The sequence below is a fragment of the Manis pentadactyla genome, chromosome 3 (assembly GCF_030020395.1).
Source record: "Manis pentadactyla isolate mManPen7 chromosome 3, mManPen7.hap1, whole genome shotgun sequence".
NCBI lineage: Eukaryota > Metazoa > Chordata > Mammalia > Pholidota > Manidae > Manis > Manis pentadactyla.
Window position 1 is genome coordinate 8,216,879 of NC_080021.1, and position 23,709 is coordinate 8,240,587.

General features: G+C 44.1%; 1 protein-coding gene across 6 annotated transcripts in view; it reads left to right on the forward strand.

Moving 5' to 3' along the window:
- Positions 1-23,709, forward strand: part of ZFAT (zinc finger and AT-hook domain containing) — a 317,588-nt gene that overhangs the window by 80,627 nt on the left and 213,252 nt on the right. The window lies entirely within an intron of this gene.

Consider the following 23,709-nt stretch of genomic DNA (forward strand, 5'->3'; position numbering starts at 1 on the left):
TCCTTCCAAATTGATCATTAGGTTCAGTGAAATCTCAATCAAAATCTCCATAAGTTTAATATGTAGAATTTGACAAGCTGCTTTTGAAGAAAAAGAGAAATGTAGGAGGATTTTTTAAAATCAGATTATCAAGACATTACTATATTTTAGTAAACAAGATGGTATAGTATTTATGCAAAGATAAAAAAAAGACCAGTGAAACAGAATAATGAACTTAAAAACAAGTCTCACATATATGGACTTGATTTATGAAAGAGGTGGCAGTAGGTAAAAGACAGTTTTTTTTCAATAAATGGTGCTGGGACCGTAAGATATCCATACTGGAAAAAATTGAGATTATACCCCTTCCTCATTCTATGTAAACTCTGTTCCAGGTGTATTAAAGAACTAAGATGAAAGGCCAAATACTAAGCTTTTAGAAGATACTATAAGAAAATATCTTAACTTTAGAGTAGAGCTCTTAAATAGGATAGAAAAAACATTACACATAAAAGAAAAGTGAACAAATTGGGTTATACTAAAAGTGTAAAGTTCTGTACATCAAAAGATACTATAAAAATAATGAAAATACAAGCCACAGTCTGGGAAAACATTTGTAGCATATATAACTTTTTTCAAAAGGACTAGTATCCAAAATATATAAGGAATCTTAAAATTAAATGAGAAAAGGCAGACAACTTGATGGGGGAAAACAAAAGATGGGAACATTTACCTCGAAGGAAAAGATATCCAAATAGTCCATAAACATGAAAAGTGCTCAACCTCATTGTTAATCTGGGGAATACAAATTAAAATCATGAGATACAGCTACACACCCATGTGGTTGGTAAAAATGGAAAAGACTAACAATACTCAGTGTTGGCTGTGATATGGAGATTCATAAGCTGAGACTCCTGATGGCAAGGACATGAGTCAGTACACCTGCTTGGGAAAACAAAGCTGCATCATCTAAGAAAGCCTACTATCCCATGTTCCCTGGAGAAATGCAGTCATAGGAACTAAGATAAATGTAAAGAATGCCCATGGCAATGTTTTCATAATTAAAACACAGAAGAAAACTAAATGCTCACAATGTAGTACATTGTAGCAAGAAAACAAATATTTTAGAGAAATGCAACAACATGATGAATCTTGGCATATAAAGCAAAAAACAAGTTATGAAGAATAATACAATATAGCTCCATTTTAAGCACTTTAGAAACAGATAAAACTAATATACAGTCAACCCTTGAGTAACATGGGTTTGAATGGCACAGGTCCACTTATTAATGTTTTTTTTTCCAATAAACATATTGGAAAATTTTTGGAGATATGCGAAGATTTGAAATAATGTTTTCTCTAGCTTATTTTCTTGTAAGAATACAGTGTGTAATACATATACTATACAAAATAGGTGTTAATCAACTTTATGTTATCCATAAGGCTTCCAGTCAACAGCAAGTTATTAGTAGTTAAGTTTATGAGGAGTCAAAAGTTATAGAGGGATTTTCAACTGTGCAAGTTTCAACACTACTGACACCTACATTGCTCAAAGGTCAACTATATGGTTTAGGGAGGCATCCACAGGAAATAAAACTACACAGACAAGAAAGGAAATGACTACTGCCGAAGGAAAGTGCCTCTGAAGAACAGGGGCGGGGTGATTTGTTTCTGGGAAAACATATGGAGAATACTTCTGGGGACTGTTTTAGTCTGGTTCTTGGCTCAGGGGGTGATTGCTTCACAAGTATTTGTTAGAGTGGAATATACATTTTACGTACTTGTCTACATAAAATATTTAAAAATTTAAAAAGCCACCCAAAACCTCAGATCTAGATGCAATCAATATTTGATATCATGTTGAAATGGACAGATTTGACTCTCTAAACATACTATGCACATTTATCATCAGAAATAAGCTTTGGTTCTTATAATTCACATTTCATTAATTCTGGACTTCATAAAGACCAAAGCCCAAGCAGCTTCCAACCAGCACCAGAGACCTGAGATACTTCAGGTTAATTTCTTCTTTGGGCTACTCAGACTTTAATATAATGATGATGCATTCATTGTAATATAAAAGGAATTAGAAACACAAAATTTCAGGATCTCAGGACAAGATTATCTAAAATAAGAACAAAGAAAATAAGTGACCTAGTTTCCATCACTGCTGACCTGAAGGTTGTGATTTTCTTGAATTTGTTCTTCACAATGACAAGTTCCATAAATGTATTTCACAAGCTCAGTATATTTAGCTGTCTTTTGGAGGTACATGAGTTATAAATAATAATAGTTGGAAACATTGTTAGGAACTTGCTGATTTGGTGTTTTAGAGAAGTGTTGAATTTTTCAGAAATACTTAAGCCAATTATTTACATAAGTGAGATATCTGAAAGGGTGCTTAAATAAGATTTCTAAACACTCTAAAAGATATTTAGAAAAGGAGGGAAGGTATATTCTGGAACAAATTATAATAGCATCAATCCTCAAAAAACACTAGGCTATGAGTTATAAGAGGTGGCTTGTGAATATCAGTAATGACAAAGAATCAGCATGGTTTTTCTAAGGAAAGATTATTTCTCATTAATCTCATTTCCATTTTTAAGAGAATTAGTAGGTTCACGGACAAAGAGAAATGTCACAGACATAGCATATCTCAGCTTTCGCAAGGCATGGGTGCTAGTTCAATTAAGAGGTGAAGTGTTTATAAAACTCTCTGGTTAATGAATTATCATGCCAACCTCAAAGAACTCTGTTCTTCAGTCTGTCCATTACAACACTTGATTAATGTCTGGATGAAGAGGAAGAAAATGCCCTTACCAACTATACAGATGACCCAGAACTGGAAGAAGAGCTTATACATTGCATTGCAGACTCACACATAAAAGCATTTAAACATATTTCAAAAGACAAATGAAACAAGATGGAAAACAGTAGGTTAAAAAAAGTTAGGCAACAAAAGCTCAGGACTGAGAAGATCGTGACATGAGTATAATTGAAAAATACCCAAAATTATTTTACAATTTGAAGTTTGTACCTTTTTATCCTCTTCACCTATTTTAACCATTCCCCTATTCCCCACAGTATAGTAAACAATAGTCTGTTGTCAATATTTATGGGTCTGTTTCTTTTTTTGGGTTTTGTTTGTTTTGTTTTTTAGATTTCACATATAAGTGAAATCGTATGGTATTTGTCTTTCTCTGCCTGGCTTATACCTTCTAGGTCCATCCATGTTGCAAATGGCAATATTTCCTTTTTTATGGCTAAGTAATATTCCATTGTGTATATGTACCACATCTTCTTTGTCTATTCATTCATCTACCAGTGGGCAGTTGGGTTGCTTCCATAACTTTGCTATTGTAAGTAATGCTGCAGTGTACGTACGGGTATATCCTGTCTTGATAGCTTGCATTTTGTATCACACTGAAGAAAAAAGAACCAGTGCTTCACTTTGCCCAGAGAGGAAAAGCAGCCCTAAATCTTGGCAGGCCCTGGTAGAGATATATTTCCCCAGGTGCCTACTGAGTAGAAAGAGGTGGATAAGTGTGTTCCATTATCATCACCAGCATGCAGAGATCAAGGAGGAGAAGCAGGCTCTTAGCTCCAGAACCACATGACCGGCCTTGTAGTCTAGACCCATGGGCATGTCTCTAGGAGGCGTCAGCATGAGGATGATAACTGAATCTGCTGCAAATGTTTCATCACTCAGTAAGAGTGTATGTAGTGAGAACAGAAGATGTGGGAAAGAATACTGGAAAACACCCACATGTAAGAAACAGCTGGAAAAGGGAGACTGGCAAGCCAGCTGAGGTGGAGCCACCCAGGCGGAGGAAGGAATGGGGAGAGTGTGATGTCATGGGAACCAAGGAAGAGAGGAGGGAGCAGGAGCATCGGTGAGCACCTGCTGTGGCCAAGAGGGCAAGCACCGCGCAGGCCTGAGGATGGTGTATTCCCTGTGAGGACCAGCGGGCTGTTAGAGACGTGGGCAGAGCGGTTTCACAGGCAGGTTGGGGCAGGAGCCAGTGCGAGAGAATCTGAGGGGTAAATGCATATAAAGTTAAGGATAGAGGACCATTCTTGCAAGAACTTGTCTTGAAAGGGTGGTGGGGGGAGACAGGGAGGAGAAGGAGGATATGGGGGTATGTTTTCTGGAGGCGAGAACTTGGGTTTGAATTCTGATGAGAAAGTATAAGTACAGAGGCTCTGGGTTCAAATATCAATGGTTGTTCACTTACAGGCTTCAAAGTTTTCTTAAGCAACTACTGTGTGTGCTTTATTTTCTCTCTAGGCTGACTTGCCCTCGAAGAGACTTGGGACAAAGCACCACTTGGTTAGCTTGTGGACAAAGCAAACAGACAGAAACATGGTGAAGAAGGGAACTAGACCTCCCCTAAACACGTGCTTCTCCTGTCATCTGTCATGAGGGTTTGCTGGTTTGTTGAATTTCTGATCTGTTGTAGACAAATGCTCACTGTCACTTTCTGTCTCTAGACTAGCAGCAGATTGTTCATGGACCTGCGCTGGTCTCAGGCCCATGGTTTGGTCCATTTCCCCCTTACACTGATGGCCCCAATCCTGACTCCTTCCACGTGCCCATGGTGATGGTTAGTCAGGTGTGTTTGCCTGGGATTTCATGGGCTCAGCTCAGATGGCTTCCTCCCAGATGCTGTCTCACGGCTCTTCCTTAGTGGGATTGGGCGCCTACCACCTGTGGTGGGCTTCCCCAGAAGCAGGCCCCAGATAAGGATTTGAGCACTGGGGGTTTTTTGGGAAATAATCACGGAAAGTATGGGTAAGGGTGTGGAGAAGTGAAATGAGGGGAAGGAGTCAGCGAAGGGAGAGTGCCTCAGCAAGTCGTCTTGTGGGCACCTGGCCTCAGTCCCTGGGGGAGTTCTGAGGAGCTGGGAGGATGCCCACATGGGACGTAGCCCTTCCGGTGGCAGGGAGGCTCTCGGACACTACTGGCGTTCCTAATTCCTCCTCACTCCCGCTTGCAGGGCAGATGGGCTCCGGCGAAAGCTCCCAGGCAAGGCAGTGCAGGCAGCTCTGATGGGAGGAGCTGGACAAGGAAGGGCAAGGGCAAGCCCTGTGGGCTGGGCGTGGGCAGCCTCCGCTTCCTTCGCCTCCTCCCTCTGCAGCCCCGTGGCACCTGAGTTTGCTTTGCTCCCTGCCCATCTCACTGTTCTGTAATTGTCTATTTTCTGAGCTGTGAGCTCCCTCAGGGCAGAAGCTGTACCCTTGGTCTCTGCATCTCACTGTAGGATGTGGTCTTTGGTACCCAAAGATGAAGAATGCAGGACTCTGACCCTCACAACATCCCCAGGTGGAATTACTCTTAACTTCGTTTCACACATCAAGAAACCAAGGCACACGAGGGGTTGTGACCTGCTCTTGGTTATGTACCTAACTACTGCCAGACTCTCATCTCCCAATTCCAAATCCTGGTTGTTCTCATGTGGCCACAGCTGCCTACATTGTCTTCTCCATTCCTCGCCCCCATGCTACCCTGATTCAAGAGCACGCGCATGAACACACACATCTGCCGTTCCGCGGTCTCCCAGTCTGTAGATGATACCTATTTTGGCTGATGGGAAGTGGAGATGAAAAAACAAAAGCATTCTTCTAACAGATATTTACAAGTTGCAAACCCAGCTGGGGTCTGTGGAGTTGACCCCCCACCACACACACACACAGCTTTTTGTGTCTGTTTCCCTCCTGTAATTGAACACACAGAGCCCTGGCTCAAGTCTGAAGTGTGTCTGTTTGGCTTAATGAGCTGCTGCTTGTGACCAGCTTATTTAGTGCCAATACTGTCGTTGCTACAATCCACGTGTTTTTTTATAAAATAATAAGTCTGGAAAGCACAGTAGAGCTATGTCTTAAATTTTTTAAGAAGTTACTCTAACAGTGGAAATCTTACAGGGAACCTCAGTATGGAAGCCCATGAGGTCAGAACTGTTTGTATTGGAGGGTGTCAGGGATGTGGAGCCCAGCCTACATAAACCCGGCTCAAGGGACTGTGGGAAAGGCTCAGATCATCAATAGTCCCAGTGCAGCAAAGTGTGTACAATAAACATGTCAACTCTGTTTGAAACTGAGCTGTCAGATGGCAAGCAGGGCCACCATGCCATACCCTGAAGTGTCTGTAGTCCCCAGAACTTCTGATATGTGAATGTATCTACTTTGCATCTGCACAGTTGTCACAGGGTCAGTGTGTAACTCATGAAGAAAGGACCCATGGAAAGAACTTAGAAAAAAGGCCACCCACGGTAGGTGGCTGGAGTGTGGTGACTTTAAGTTCTTCTCAGCCTGCCTCCCTTCTTCTCTCCCCACATACAGTGCTTGCATTTTAATAACTGGGTCCCATACCCATGCTCTTCACTTCATTTCCCTGTTCATGAACTTCAGTTCTAACATCCCTGCTCCTCAGCCGCCTTTGCAGCTGCCTGAGACCCTGGTTTCCTTCTAGAACAGATGCTGGGCCCAACCTTGTCTGCTCACTTCCTTGCCTGCTTACCTCCTTGGAGCTGATGTCCTGGTCATATATTACAAAGTGTATATATATTGGTGACAGACTTACAGTTGGCATTTACTAATACTTAGCATTTTGTTAATTTTACTTTTTAAAAATCCTGGCTCATGTTTTATTTTGCATAACCCTGGAACCAACCAAAAACATTTTAACCTCTTAGGTTCACGAGGTCAGCTTTCCTTTAATGTAAATGACATAATAATGTCATAGCGAAGTAGTAGCTTATATACACTGAATCTATTAGAGGCCTTGCAAGTGATTTATTGATTTTATTTTATGACAAACAGAAACCCAGTCCCTTGGGTTGCCCTATGCCCTCCGTATTTCATTTGCACATTAGGGTATCAGAGAAAATCCCTTGGTAAGTAAAAAAGGTAACAAAATATGAAAACACACCCAAATACTTAAGAAAAAGTCCATTAGAACTGCTATTATAATGGATACACTATGTATGTCAAGTATGGTCAAAGATCACAATTTTTGTTTTAGTTTGAATTTTAGTAAACAAAGTTTTTTGAAATGAATATTCATTTGATTGGACATAGGATTGGCTACAGCCACCATCACATTTCAGTGCCAGCCTCAGTGCTTTTCCTTATTGTATTTATGCTCTTGGGGACAGGAGGTCACGACTCCAGGGAGAGTTGTTTGGCTGTCATTCCAGCATAAAGGGGTTCAGAGCCCCTAAAAGCTCTGATGGAAGCTTGGGAGCCTCTCCCTAGGAAAAATGCCTGTATTAACACAATGTGTATGTAATTTTGGATGTTCCTGTATTCCCCCAAAGCCATGGACCTGGATAAAACCTCCTGCACTCAAATCTTCCCTACAGACACATTGCAAGATGGTGATGGAGGAGCACGAAGTGGCCAGCCTCCCCTAATAAATCATGGAATAGGAACAGGTGATAAGCAGACATGGGCACCCATGTGACCTCACTCCAGCCTGGACTAACGGCAGGCGTGCTTCCCGCGCCCCGGGTTGGTGAGCTGCTGATGAACTGAAGAGGGATGGAGCCGATCCAAGTGGAGGCAGGGCTGGTCTCTGCTGATCCGATAAGAGGATTAGGTTTCCGCTCCCTCCATGCCTGACGCCCTGGGACTAGACAGCTGCAGGAGCTCACGGTTTCTGTCCAGGCAGTAGCTGCCTGCAGGCACCCCAGAGCACCAGCCTTTCCGCCAACACACGGGGGTCTTTCCCACCCTTGCCCACTTTGTGCTCCCTGGTCAGGTACCCACTTGCTCACGGAGACTCGGCTCAATTCCACCTTTTTGTTGCTGTTCCCATGATCATCTTCTCTACCAAGAGGCAGCTTCCAGAGGACGAGGCCCAGCTGCCTGCAGGGGCCGGCACATAATGATTACTTCATAAGCATTTGTCGGATGCTGTGACTGAATGAGGAGGTCAGCCTACGGAAGAAAGTGACTGAGATGATATGGCACACACAGGAGTCAGACGCTCTGGAGAGGCACCAAGTTCGTGAAAGCTTTCTTCCTGAAAATAAAGACTGGCCACGGGGGCATAAGGGCAGCCAGAGCTGGTTGCGGCCGTGTGATAAGGAAGGAGGCCAAAGCAGGGCACAGGTGGTGCACCTGGCAGGCCAGGGTGCTCCAAATGTGGAGCCTGAACCCTGAGAGCAGCTTTGTGGCCGAGTCCCTGATGGCTTCCTGAAGCGCGAAGGTGCCCCTGGGGCTCTGTCTGTCTTCCCCACACTCTATAACAGTACAAGCCTTGGCAAGGTTAAAGGTTTTGTGCAAGGGTCTCATTTTCCAAATGCACCTCACTAATGTTTGTTAGGCGTCTATGTGTACATTTTCTTTGCATCAACCCTCTGGTCCTAAAGCCTGTGCTGAGTGGGCCTGGGCGGAGGCGGCCCCAGAGAAGAAGCCACATTGCTTGCACAAGAGTGTTTGTTGCAAGACTCTGGCCGACCTAGAAAGGCAGGCTCCATGTTCCCAGACCAGTTTTTTCCATGAAATCACCTAATGCCTTTAAAAAAATTAATAGATTTAATTTTTTTAGAGAAGTTTCAAGTTATAGAAAAATTAAGTGGGAAGTACAGGGAGTTCCCACAGAGTCTGTCCCTGCCCCACAGTTTCCCCTATTTTAACATCTCCCCTTTGTGTGGCACATTTGTTCCACATGATAAACCAATATAATTTGGTGCATTGTTACTAACTGAAGTCCAGTTATATTCACTCTTGGTATCTGCATTATATGGGTTTGGACAAATGTACGATGACACGTGTCTCCCAGCACAGTGTCACACAGTAGTGTCACCACCTAAAACTCCTCCACGCTGTTCATCCCTATTCATGACCCCCCAGCAACCCGGGCCACTGCTGATCTTTGGACTGTCCCTGTCCTTTCCTAATTTGTTACCTTGCTCTCCCTCTACTCTCCTTCTTTTCCTTCCTGCACTTGCTTAAGAGGGAGAACCTAGGAAAATGCCCTTGGGGGCCTGGTCTGCATCCTCCTGGCTGTGCCTGTGGCCAGTGTTTGCCTGCACAGCCAGCACAGTCATCCCCTCGTAAGATTTAGCAGCCTGGCTGCTGGCAGTTGAAGCCAATGATAGCTGGATAATATTTCTTAGCATAGGGTGTACATTTTATTTTTATACTCATGCAATGTTCATGTAAGAACTACCATGTTTGCATTTGACTCCTGTGGAATAGCTTAAGAACAAGGGGTCAGAATCAGGCCTGGGCTCAGATGACATTTCTGCTGCTGCCAACTAGCTGTATGGTCCTAGCTCAGTTTACACCTCCTCGGGGCCCCAATTTTCTCATCTGCAGAAATGACCAAAATAATTCCTTCTCAGAGTTATTGTGAGGATTGAATGTTACATGTGCCTTGCACACAGGAAATGTTCACTCAGGATCAATTCCTTTTCCTTCCTAGGAGCTGGAGACCTGGGTTTCAGTCCCAGTTTTGTTATTATCTGACTTTGTGACCAGGGACTAGTAGTAAATCAGAGACTCAGAAGCTCACAGCTGCCCTGCTCCTAATTATTTGTAAACTTTTCATTGAAAACCTTTTTTTAATTGAAAATATTATATACACTCAGAAAGTACACATATCATTACTGTTCACTTTGATGAATTTTCAAAACCTGAGCACACTAGGTGCTCAGCACCAGGTAAGAAAGAGCATCTCAGAACTCTCCCCGCTCCCCTGCCAGACACTCGCCCTGTGACAGAGCCACTAGCTCTCCGACTTCCGACACCCTCCAGAGTAGCTCTGCTTGTGTCTCTACCTTATAAAAATGGACTCATGCTGTGCATGCTCAGGTCTGGCTTCTTTTGTCCAACATTTTGCTTGCAAGATTCATCCATATTTGTTGGATAGTCTGTAGAATGGCCATTCTTGTTACCGTATTGCAGGGACTGACATTCTAGAGACAACCGAATTTAATCTTCATCTGTTTTTATAAATAAAATATTTTTTTACAAAAGCACATGCACATCCATTCATCTCTGTGTATGTCTGTGGGTACATCACACTATAGTGGTAAAAGTTGAGGTGGAAGGAAACTATATGGTCTGTAAAGCTGAAAATACTTCTGGCCCTTAAAAAGTTTTCTGTTTCCTTCTGTATAGTATTCCATTGTGTGGATACAGTAACATTTATTTATTCATTCTATTGTTAATGAGCAGTTGCATAGTTTCCAATTTGGGATTATCATGCGTGATTGGCCAGGAACACCTTGTGTATGTCTTTAGGTGAAACGTGCAGGTGCATTTCTGTTGAGACTACTTCTGGGAGTAAATTTGTTCGATCATGGGGTAGATGCAGATTTAACCTTATTGAAAACTGCAACCAGTTTCCCAAAGTGATTATACTATTACCTCCCCTACAAACAGTGTCTGAGAATTCCAGTTGCTCCAAATTCTCTCAACACTGGTATTCCTGTCTTTATTTTCAACATTTTCCCTGCCCCTGTTTAGGTGCTGCTTTTCTCCCTAGAAGTCATTTCTCAGTCTGTGCTTGGGCACTGCCAGCACCAGAGTACTCCCCGCGTCTGGGGGAAACCCTTTCATTTTTGGGCATTTTTGTTCTTTTAAGAAGCTCTTCTTCTTACACTCACCCTTTAGATATTTAAAAAAAATCAGTGCTCATGACTCCATTAATGCCATTTTCTCCAGGAAAAGAAAACAAATTTCCAGCTTTTTAAAAGTTGCTTGGAGAACATAGGTTTGCTTGCCTGCATCCCTCTGCTGCCTTATGAACATGTTTAGCTTCTCTGGGCTTCAGTTTCCCCATAGGTAAATGAGGGATCTGGATTAAAAGATCTTCAAAGTCATTTTAAGTCCAACATTCAGTGTTACATGTTATCTTGAGACTTCTTGCAGAGATGCCCACATACATCTCTAAACAGGGAACCCTCCTCCTCCAAATGTTCCTGTTAATGTTTACCTGCTGACAGAAGACAATGGCAACACTTCTCCATTCAATTTCTCCTTCTTCCAACAAATAGTTCCCGAGCGCCAAGGATGTTCCAGACGCTGCGGAAGGAGTTCAGGATGGTTAAGATTGATCTCGGTCTCCTGCTTTACACACAACTCTGGGAGGAAGCAGGATCATGTGCCTGGGAACCCCTGTAGCATCCATGGGGGGTTGTAACTGTGCCAAATGGATTTTAAAAAGGCAAGAGGCATGGGAAATGTCGATACCGATGAACATCACCTGAAACTGGAGGGTGGCCAAGGGAAGGGAGGGGTTGAAGAGCCCCGTCCCTGAGGAAGTGTGGTGGGGCCTTGCTCCCTGAAGATGTAGGAATGAAGGTTTCACCCTCAACATTCTCAGGGTTTACCTCATTTGCAGCAAATAATTCCCAGGCCAGACTTCTCTTTCTGCTTTCTCCCTGACTGTAAGTGTTAGTAGTGTGTAAGGACCAAAAGATAGGTCAGCGAGTCTAGATGGCAGTCTCCTCTGATACTTGGATTTTGCAGAGTCCAGCCTGATTTAACTGGCCCAAATGCTGTCAAAATGTGAATGAAAGCTGGGTGGAGAAAATGAAAATGCTAACTGGGTTCGCAGATGTCAAATTCCACAGAAAGGAAAATGACTTTGAGCATTTTGAAAGAAAACCTAGCTCATGTTAATTCACATAAGCCTTACAACAAACAGTGTGGTAGAGATGATGGTCCTTGTTTTAAGAATGGGAAAACTGAGACACAGGAAAGCTTAGAACTTGCCCAGGGCAGCTGTTTGTAAGGGTGGAGCCAGGCTTACAAAGTCCAGCAGTCCAGCTTCAGAGGCATCACTCTTAATTGCCAAGCTACTACAAGCCTAACAGAGCTTCATGTTTGCAAGACCTTCACTTGCCTGTCAGAAATGGAGGCCTGGCTCTAGTAACCATAGTGTTGCTCATGTAATTGTAGATTAATGATACCAAAATAAAAAAATTAAAAAAAAGAATTGGAGGCCTGCACCTTGGCTAACTCTGGTGCTGAAATAGTGAGCTGGATGAAATCCAGGGAGAGCTACCTAATCTAACCCTCCCCACCTCCCCAGACTTTTTTGAGGGGCCTGGGAATGAGTTGCCTCAGGGTCACAGAGCTCACCAAAGTCATCAGTTATGGTGTCAATAATAGTGAAATAAAAAAATCATTCTTTGAGGGCAAGGAAGTTCCCTGAGAAAAAGTAGGATTCTGTCACCAGCAGGACACAAGCCAGAGGAGTGGACATTCACCACGGAGGCAGTGTGACCTGGCCATGGTTACACAGCCAACGAATGGCAGAGTCACACTTGAACTCAGATCTATCTTATATCAAAGCCCGAGTTAGAAAAGATATCACCTTTTTATACCACACTTTAAGTGAGAGAATCTTCTCCTAGTCAGCCAAGCACGTAGTCAGTCAGTTGATTATAAAGCAGATTCTTGGGACACACCATTTTTCCGTCATTCTCGATGGTGTGAATGGTTGATTGCATTAATGGTCCCAAGTCTCCACCCTACCCCATAGGCACACCCTTTGTTCTGTGACTTTCTCTTCTCTCACCAAAAAGAGTGTATTTCCCTGCCTGCTGATTCTGCATTCAGCCACGTAACTTGCTTCGGTAAATGGGACGGTAGGAGAGACTTGAAAAAGCACTCAGTGTTTCTACATGCCGTTTTTTGCTTCTTCGATCGCCATGGGATGGACAACCTCAGGCTAACCTGCTGTCCCAGGAGAAAGATGGAAGCCACATGAGCAGAGCTCCCCCAGCTCAGGGGTCCCAGCCACGCTCAGCCAAGAGGAGAGTCGCCATCCAACCTGGGCTTCAGCACACCCAGCTGAGCCCAACCCTGGGCAGCCAACCCCCACCTGACCCCAGGCACTGCTGCTTTAAGTCACGGAGGGTTGAGCCTTTCCATGCAGCAAAAGCTAACTGGACGAGCTGTGCCTCGGCACCTCTTCTTCAGAGGGCTATAAACACACATCCAGTCCAATGAATCAATGTCACTGTCTTGACCACTTCATTTGACAAAAATAAGTTGTCTACCCACCAATTTGTGAGCTGATTCTTACAAATTCTTCACTCCAACTGTTCAATGTGCATTGCATTTTCATGCAAGCAAACTTTGAAATGTGAAAAACTTTCTGTTTTCTTTTTCTCATTTTTAATATGCTCTACATTCTGGTTAACCCCGTGCCCTGATTTTGCCGTGATAGAAAGATGGCATGAGGTCAGCTCATCTCCTGCATTCATGTTTGTAACTACTATAAATTATAGGTCATCATTTTTATAAAGGTTATTAGTTGAGATGGAACTTTTAAATGGAATAGATGTGTTTTATTTTCTTTTAAGACAATTCTCCTAAGAATGTTTTAAGAATTGTTTTAAACTTTTAAATATTACAATTAGGGCCTAAAAATTCATGGACTGCTACAATTTTTAAATTGAAAGTAAAACTCATTTATCTTACCCCCCATGGAAAAAAAATCCAAAACTAGTAACTGGAAAAAATGGAATTGATCTTTAAAAATCACAACTTCAATAAAAGAGAAGTATGTGATGTTATGTATAATTTATAAAATAGTTCAGCATAAACATAGTGGTATGTGTGTATTCAAGTAGATTTTAATATAGGCGGTACAAGTTTAACATTTGAAAGCCTTGTTCAGGAGTGCAAACTTCAAGAGTGCTGCTGTAAGCTATGGAAACCTGTGAGTATATCACTGGCCCCTTTTCCACGGGTAAGAGGGTGGTTTTGGATCTTGGTCTGGGTAGGTGTCCTCACAGGCATACCTGCCTGGCATGCATAGGGTGCAGGAGCCCAGTGATCCCAGCATCCTTCCTCCTTCCAGAGCGCTGCCCTGGACCGGAGTCTGGTCTGCCTTAGAGCACGGGGTGCAGGAGGGTTCACTTCCAGTCCACTGAGAATGTTAACTAACCCCTGCTGCTTGATTGGTGTTGCATCTGCTTCACATGACCCTTTCATGATTGGTTAGAGAGTCTAAGGGGCACAGAGCAGACCTCAGGCATTTAGGAAGAATGTGCATGGCTGCTCCTGTGCCTGCACTGTGCTAATTATATGTGGTTTGCACAATTCCATTAGAGATGGGCTTTCACTGTATGTGCCACCTGGCAGTCATTGCCAGGGTAGCCCCACGACACTCACCTCCTTTCCTGTGATCGAGGGAGACTGTCATATCTATCAAAGAGAACCACACAGCTGTGAAAGACCAAGCTGACTTAGGCTTGGCCTTAGGAAATTAATTTATAATTAAAAAACATTTTAATACTGGAATCCCCAAAACAAGAGTCGCTCCACTAATGGTATGCACAGATGAAGTACTTTTCCAGTGCTCCCCTGTTTATTACTCATTGCTATCCCTGGAACAGCATGCCTGCTCAGAACAGGGGACAGGAGTACCAGAAAAGCATCCTGTTGTCTGGCCCATAGTGAGAAACTAAAGTAACAAAAGTGTGTTTTTGTTAATGAAACTCATCCTCATGATGTTGATCAGGTGGATCAGCAAACTATAGCCAGGAGACCAAATCCCACTTGCTGCCGTTTCTGTAAATAGTTTTATTGGATTAGGCCATGCCTGTGCACTTACATTTTGCCTACAGCAGCTTTCACAAGGGCAGTGTGGAGTGGTTGGGACAGGCACCCGAGAGCCTGCAAAGCCAAATATAGTTACTCTCTGGACCTTCAGAGAAAGACTGCTGACTGCTGACAGTGACGGGTAGCTTCAGTTTCTTGGCATGTTACCTCTCAAAAAAATCCAATTCATTTTGAAGTCATGGGACTGGCTTGACTTATGTTTTTATAAATTCTAAAATAAGTGGTACTTTTAAAAGCACTTTTGGCAGTATTTTTGGTGGGTGGTGGTGGCAGTTTATACTTCAGCATTTGCAGAGAACTCCAAGGAAGGACACTACAGTGAGGGGAGAGGAGGAAGAGACTCCTGGTGATCAGAGGGAGAGGAAGGCAGAGGGAGGAGATGGGGAGCAGAGCAGCACAGGGCCCTTTCCTCTGCCTAAGAAAGAGCCTGCTGGTGCCTTTCTTTCCTTATACACACGGGCTTTCTTTTGACCTCAGGACCTTTGCACCAGCTACTCCCTCAGGTATCAGGCTGGTTCCTTCTCATTGCTCAGGTCTCAGCTCAGATGTCACCTCCTTGGAGAAATCTTTCCTGACCACCCACTCCAGTAGTCCATGCTTCAAACACACATGCACAAAAACACCACTCCTTGTTTTATGTCTTTATTTCAATCCTTAATTGAAATTATCTCATGCATTTTTAGTGTGAGCCACTTGAAACACCAGGAGAGAAGGACTCTCATGTGTCTTATTCATCACTGTACCCCTACCTCCTGGCAGTGCCTGACACCCCTAGGTCCCAGAGTGAAGGGCTGTGGAATGAATGAATACAGTAAACATCCACATGGTAATTCCTGAGTGCCAGGTCTCAGCTGCCCTCCACCCTGCCTCACCTCACTGGGAAGAGGTGAAGGCAGAACTTCCATGTTTAGAGAGAGAAACAGAGCTGGACCAAGGTGACAGCCATTTGCGGTCAGTTAGCTTATCAAAAAGGGCTCCATTGTGCCCGTACTGTTTCTCCACCTTCTGTCTAATCTTTTCCTTCATTCAGCATTTATAGAATGCCCACTCTTTGCCAGGCACTGAACTTGAGCCCTTAGGGAGCTTACAGGGAAATATTAGGGTGAATGTCATTAAAAGTAACAGTGTGTGGGCTGGGCAGTGCAGCAGGCCCAAGAAACAGAAAGGACACCTTGCCTTCACCTGGCTGGTCTGAGAGCCTTCTCTGAAAAGGGGACTTCCAGCCAGAGACCTGCAGTGAGAGAACTAGCTTGGCCAGCTCCTGCTGCCGACCTGGGGAAGCATCCAGTTCAACAGGGAGGACAGGTGCATTAACAGGAGTGGTGCAGTGCATAAGCATCATGCCAAAGGGCTGTGGAAGTCAAACTCCACCTGGGAAGAAAGGAGGGCTTCACAGAGCAGCAGACATTTGGCCAGGGTTTTGAAGGAGGTAAATAAGTTTGACAGATGGAGAAATGTGGGGAAAATTTTCTAGATGCGTACAAAGGCTTAGAGTTTGTAAAAGGCCTGGCATAGTAAAGAAATGGTGAGCTCTTAGGTGAGGCAAAGCTTGTCTGGTTTGACAGGAAGCATTTACTTGTACTATAAACACCCAAGTGAACTAGAACATTAATTCCCATGCTAGGGGCTCCTCTTCCACCAGCCTGTGAGCTCAAAGGTATCGTGGATAAAATTGTAATATTTCCAGAATATCTCGCCTGGCTTTAGTACATCTACATATCATTAGGCGTTCAGAGGTGGAAAGAAGTATGGCTTTAGTGCATTTGCATCATTCCTCAGGGGTGGAGAGAAGTTCATCTCCATATCAATGGGTAATTACCTGGGCACCTGAGAGGTGAGGAGGTGGGCCAGTTTTGCTTCTGCTGGAGCAGGAAAGAGAGAAGGCCCTGGACTGCAGTTTGTAAGCAACAAACGGGTTTTAAACTTTATTTCTCCCTTTGACTGATTTCGGTTTTTAGAGGTATTTTGCCATGGGATTTCTTTTCCCCGGACTTACAGTATGTAGAAGAATTTTATTAAAATGGGAAGTCTCCTCCTTCCTTTCACTTCAGCGTCTGTGACTTTGACAAGGCAGAAGGCTGGCAGGCACAGAAGCTGGCACTTGAACTTGAGTTCACTGTTAGAAGGAAAGGAGCTGCCCATCTCCAGTGGGGCTGTGGTGCTCAGCAGCATGCTCAGTGGGTGCTCGGCGGGGCATGTGGAATGCCCTGGGGTCAATCAAAGGCCACAGAGGGAGCGGAATGTGGCATCTCACAGCAGAGATCTGGGCCCGGCAGCTCGGGCCATAACCTTTTACTCTTTAGGCTTTCTGTCCCACTGCTGCTCACACCACACTTCTGGCCACACACAACACGGCCGAGCTCGTCCCACTCCACCCACCTGCTGTCCACCCCCCGGGAATCAGATGGAAGGGGGCCCTCCCTGCCACCTGCTGCCTGGCACTAGTTCCCTGGACACCTCTGGAAGCTGCAGCGGATGAGAGAGAGCCCTGCAGAAAGGCCTGGGTTGATTGTGGGGAGACAGGTGACTGCTGTCCCTATGACATGGGGAAGTCATTTAACCCCTCATTCTCCATTGGCTCATCTTTGGAATCTTACTCATGCCCTCTCCTCACCCCTGCCACCCCCTTCCCCAGGATGGTGGTGAAGGCTATGGGAGATTGAAGGGCTTGGAAAACTCTAGAAGGTGGCCCTCGTTGTCATTATCATTTGTTATTTGGTTTCATTCCCACCCATATGAGTAGAAACAAGGAGATCCTCTTCCCCAGCTGCAGCCCCCGGCCGGGGATCCACTTCCACAGCCGCAGCGCCCGGCAGTCGTGTCTCCTGGGCCTCAGATGGCACACATCTGACAGGTGCAAACAAACTAAGAGCTGCACAGAGTGTCTGACTCTGGGATTCTTCCGGGGATGCCTGCTTCCTGCCACCCACAGGGTTTGCTGAAGGGCTCAGTGCTCCTTTCAGAGCAGACTCCTGATTTAGATTCGCATTGCCCTTAAGGCCTCAGCCGAGTGTCAGTGTTCTTCCTCACGATCCTCTCTTAGATTAAAGACAGCTTGGAGCCTGTGGAGGGCCGGAAATGAGATCACCGGAACCGGAAGTGACAACACCAGATATGAGATCAGCCCAGAAGTGGCATCATTGTGAGCCTATGTATATAAGCTGTGCTCAGAAATAAAACTGTGTCACTGTTCTGCCACCAGCAGTCAGTGAACCACCTAATCCCAAGTTTGGTTTCTGTGTCTTTCTTGTATCCATCTATGTATTTTTCTTAATATACCACCCACTCCTCTCAGGTTCAGCTGGATTGTGGAGCTGGTCTCCACAGGAGCCCATCCAGAAGTCTGTTTATACTATTCCCCTATGGCTTCTGGGGAAGCAAGCTAGACTCTACTGTCCCCCAGATTGACACAGGGGCTCTCAGGATCTGGGTGGTCCTTCTGTGCCACATAGAGTAGTCGACATCATTCAGTGGGCCACAGTGTCCAGGAGGGTCCCTCATCCTCTGGGCTCTTTTGTCATGTGGGCTTACTGATGGGTAATTCTAGCTGGAGCTTCCTTACAGCATGGGGCTGGCTTCTAGGGGGAGCATCCCAAAAGGTCAAGATCAAGACCCTGTGTGCAAGTGCTGACCAAGCCTGTGCTTGTGTTATGCTTTCTTGTGTTCCATGGTCACAGCGCATCATACATCACATGGCCAACGCCAAAGCCAGTGCGGGAGGTGGGGGGGCTACACAAGGAGGCAGAGGGCCACCAACGCATGACTGCCCACAGACATCTTTCCTTTCCGGTGGCCTTTACAAGAACAATGAAAACAGTGAACATCTGTGTGGCTCCAGGTCTCACTGTCATAGGTGAAGATACCCCCAGTGGCTCCTTTCTACAATTTCCTCCTCTTCTCTGTCCCAGAACAAGGCCCTGTGCAAACTGTCAGCTCCTCTCCAAAGACTTCTTGCACACGAACTTGGAAAGAGATGGTTCTGTACTGTGAACTCCTCTGGGGCCTTGCATGCCTCCATTCATAAACTTCTATGGGAAATTTCAAAACAATATTATAATATTTTTTAAGTTGAAATAGACTTTAGAAACCATCTAGTTAATCCCCAACACACACACACACACACACACACACACACACACACACACACACACCATTTTACAGATGAGGAAACTGGAATCTGGAAACTTTAAGGCAACTTTTACAAACTCAGGCAGCAGGCTGATGGCCTAACTCTCCAGGACCTCAGTTTGCATGTCCCCCCCACCCCCCGTCTTCTTGCTGTTGCATGTTGCCATGTCTTTTGGCCCCAAATGGACTGAAGCTACTTGATCTGCCACTGCAGCTTTCCTCTGCGCTTGTGTGCCCTGTCTCACTGGCTCTCACAGCTCCTGATGTGAGGTGAGCATGCCTGTTGTCCAGAGGAGGAAAGCGCAGCACAGCGAATAGGTGACTGTCCAAAGTTGTACAACTACCAAGTAACAGATCCGGGACCAGAACCCAGAGTCCCTCTGTCCCTTTTCTTCTCTGAAGAGGCTTTGAACATGAAAGAATATTCAACTGTTTCAAAAGAATGTCCAGTGAAAAGTCAGCCCAGGGCCCCAGGCCCAGCTGTCCTCCCCACATAGATTCTCCACATACATGATCACATTCACATATATCCTATTAAACCATCACAGTCGGCAGTGTCCTCTGTACACTGGTCCGCGACCTGCTTCCCTCCCACAGGGATACCCCTAGATCCTCTTCCCCAGCAGCATCTTACCCGTGGAGGTGAGAGGCAGGTCCCTTATCTCCACAGCCATGCCAGCCTCACTCTTTGGCACAGCCGCATGGGATTTCCATGTTTGGATGAACCATCCATCTAACCAGCCCTTGAGTTATGGGCACCCAGGTGCCATGCTTTCTAGTAACCTGTTTTATCCTCTAGTCTGAGTATCTAAAACAGTGCTGTTCACACAACCACAAAATAAATGATAATATGCATCATTCCTTTCCTCGCCTCCTGGGTTCACCCCCAGTGGCCCTCCCTCCCTCCGTCCCCTCTCCCTTCCTTCCACAGCATTTACTGGGTCCCCAAGGTGGGCCTGGCACAGAGCTGGGCTCTGGCAGCCCTCCTGTTGCTGGGATCCAAGGCCGTAGTGCCTCCCCCACCTTTATTTTTTAACATGTCCCAGTTACTACTGCTTGTAGTGGGTTTAAAGAGTATTTATTATGAATCTATTAACTCCTTGTAAACTACTTAAACAAACTGATAAACCTTAAAACCTTACAAATCAAATTTCCTTAAACATGTACACATTTAGTCTAATTACCATGTCTCGATATAACTGAGTCTAATATAACTTCTCCTGAATGCTTCAAACACCTTAAAATCATGAAAGTTTTTACTGTACCTATACTTAAGCCTGTTTGTAAAACTCATTACTATTGATTTGACCAATTTCTTTGTTATCTCTATAACATGTATTTTTGTACTATTCTAAGATTGCACTATCCAACCCAAAAGAGCAAGACTGTCTCCTTCCCGGGTGGATTGAAACCATAGCCTCTGCGTCACTGATTGATGAATTCTTGATTGGAACACAGAATACCTTCAAGGTGCCTCAAATGGCAGCAGACATTTGCTGGTTGGGGTGCCCTTTCTCAGATTAGGTCAACTACTATGCCAACAGGACTTACAAGCAAGTTCCTGCAATCTTTATTGCCATGTACATTAGATCTTGGATAACATGATATTCTGCCTTAGTTTACAATGAACTTCATTATACATCATTTGTACTTCATTACAATTCCTAGGGCTATAAAGGCATAGAGTTTACCAGCCATTCTCCTAGGACGTTTTGGCTAATCCATTAACTTGCTCACAGCCATATATGTAAATGAGCTAAGGCCAGGTGGGAGATTCTGGAAATTTAACCCACACTTGAAACACCAATTATTGAGCCCACTTTCCCCCTGGTTATTTATGACACCACTGGTTTTACCTGCCTTTCCTGGTTTTGGTCCAGTTCCTACTCTTTCTGGAAATCTTCGACTTACTCATAGCAAACTCATCCATTCTTCTCAATGTATGCACATACACCATTTCATAAACAGGTGGAGAACTTGAACTAAGAAACAGAACCCATATATGCCAAACCTAAGTGCTTTCCAAAATATCCTATTTTATCCTCTCTTTGAATTATAATTAGCTTTGTAATTACACATAATATTAACTTTTCATCACTAAGGACTCATGCCTTTCATAGACTCATCTTGTTCCTGTAGATCAAAAACTGTAGCCCTACAGTTAGTTGTCCTTTGTGGTATGCAAGTTGTCGCAAGCTGAGCAGAGGGACTCATTTTCCTTTTCAGCTGACTCCTTTTGGCAATAGCCTGGTATTTTTTGCAGCATCTTGGTGGTTGATGAGGTGACACTCCATGGTCACTGATAAGACAAAACTAGAAAGGATGTCATTTCCTAAGGTCAGAATTATGTTCACAGTGAGACTTCTCATATCATTTTAATATTACTATACCTTTTTCTTTTATATTTTAAATAGATTTTTCACTACAACATAGCTGTTTGGATTTTTAATACTTCACTTAGACTCTGATCATCCCCACCTCTGATTTTATCATTGCTGTTTGCCTTAAGCCTCATTATTTTGAGGTCACCCATATGTATCCTTTATCAAAACCTGCTTTCAAGAACGCATCTTAAAAAATTATGTATCTAAATTATTCTTTTCTTGTTAGTGTATATTAGTCTTATACCTATTAGATATAATTAGAAAATTACATAGACAAATATATTCAGTTATGTAAATTGTTATATAACTAAATGCCATTTCATGTTGATAAATTTCTTGACATAAATTCACTCACATTAGCTAGCCTTGAGGGGCTGACAGTCCCCAGAGGGCCAGCTGGGAAGGTGGTCTCCTCTAGGAACCATCAATGATGCAGGATACCATTAATTATTTAATTATGAGCAACTTATATTTAATTCCACAAATACTACCTCATTAATTGAAAGCATTTACAGATATTACTGGCAAATGGAAAGAATAAAGATGTTTGCTGACTGATGGCCGAGCCAAGGGTCGACTCATCTTTCCATTTGTAAATCTGGTTCCATAGGAGGCTATCTCATTATTTCTGTATAACTGTGGTCAGTGCAGTTTTCAGTAATAATAGGTACTTAGTGACTCTTCTTCAGATGGAGGAGGAAGAAAGTGCCATGGGAATAATGAAAGTCATAGCTGTTCAAATAATGAACCCAGTGTCATCACCCATAACCCACAACTCCTTTGATTTAATTTAATATTGTGAGGCAGTTGGGTTTTGAGACAAATTTTTAAACTGCTTTATTTCCAAAATTCATTTTGCTCACAGCATCCAGGTGCAATCCATCTGCTAATCAATAACAAGCATTTAAATGCTGCTGCAAGAAAGGTAACGCAGTATAGAACCAATAATGTCAGCAACCCAGAATGACTCTCATTTCCGGTCAGAAATCAATTCACAGCAAAATAGTGATTATTATAAATATTGGTAGTTCTGAAAGGAAAAGCTCATCAGTGCAGCTTTTCGGGCCGTCTGTTTCCAGATGAGGGACTGAGGTGGCCCCACCCAGCCAGCCAGCCGTCTTGTGATGTGAGACATGGTGGCGGTGGCAAGTATCCCGGCTGCCTTGGCATGGGCTCTTTTGGAGGTATGGTGGGTAGTTTGGGCACATCCCGGGGGGCAGTGTGGTAAAGCGGGAAGAACACTAGGCACGGAGAGACCAGCTCCACACCTGGGTGATCTCAGAAAGCCACATAACCTCTCTGAACACTCCTTTCTCATCTAGAAAAAATGGGAATCTTATCTGTCCAGTTTACCCTCCCAGTTGTTGGGAGGATGAAATTAAGATGGTTGAGGAGAGGTATCTCTGAACACGAATTTAATGGAATGGGCAAATTTGGGGTTTTATAATGATTCATTATCACCTGAGAACAGGATTAAGGATCAAGACAGAAGGCTCCTCAGAAATCACATGTGTCATCCTAAGGCTCAAAGCTCATGGTAGTTTTACTACTGAAAAACAAGTGACAATGGGAAGGAATGGTCCATTTGGTATCACTACTGAGCAATGGGAGCTGGGGAACCAGGATGAAAAGGATCCCCAGGCCTCTGTCCTCAGGACCTCCTGGTCTATCTCATGGGGAGAGGGCTGTACAAACTGATAAACGCAGTGGGTTTGGGAAGGGGGGCAAGGAAGCATGAGCCAAAGCTTGGAAACACACAGGCACGTGCTTCAAGGCTGGCTGAAGAATTCCCTAAGTTGTGCAGCAAGACAGTGGAGGTTACTCCAGGAGAAGACAGCAAAGATGAGCATCTCAGGAGAACCATAAAAACAAACCAGTTTCCGAAACTTTTCACTTGAGGTTCACTTTGTTTTTTTGACCTTGTCTCCCCACCCACCAATGTACCGTTTTCTTTAAGTTGACTAATTAAAAAAAAAAAGTATATTGTATTTAAAAAAACTTTTACTGCCATAAATGAAGAACATTATCATTTGTTATAGACAGGACATAACTGTAAGAATACAGGCAACACACACTCAGTTTGTTTAACAGATAACCGTCAGGCTCAGTTCTGTTTCTGAGGTCAAAGGGGTGACCAAAACGAGATCGAGATACATTAACTACAGATACTATGTAGTAATAGCTGCTGCACAAAAATCGAATGTGGCTTAGGTTACTCTGGATGGGGGTGCCGGGAGGGCCCCCTTGGAGATGTCATTTGAGCAGACATCTGAAGGAAGTGACAAAGCTAATTACCTTAACATCAAAAAGGAAAACAAGGTCATTGTATCTCAACCAGAGACTGCTGCCTGCAAAAAGCAGACTGTGAGCCAGATTCAGGGACATGAGCAAGCGTCGGAGAGGCGTGCTCATATGCAACCGAGAATTTCTTCAAGACACTTAGGAGGACCAGAGAAGGAGGTCGCTTTCGCGAGCTGGTTCCAGATTGTTTAATTAATTCGGTTTGTACGACTAAACCAAGCGGGCTACCCCCAGCGGAAAGCATCCCACCTCGGGAAACACTGCCCCTTTTGAGAGGGAGACAGCCCGTAACCACCCCGATTGACAAATTAGTCAACGGAGACAAAAG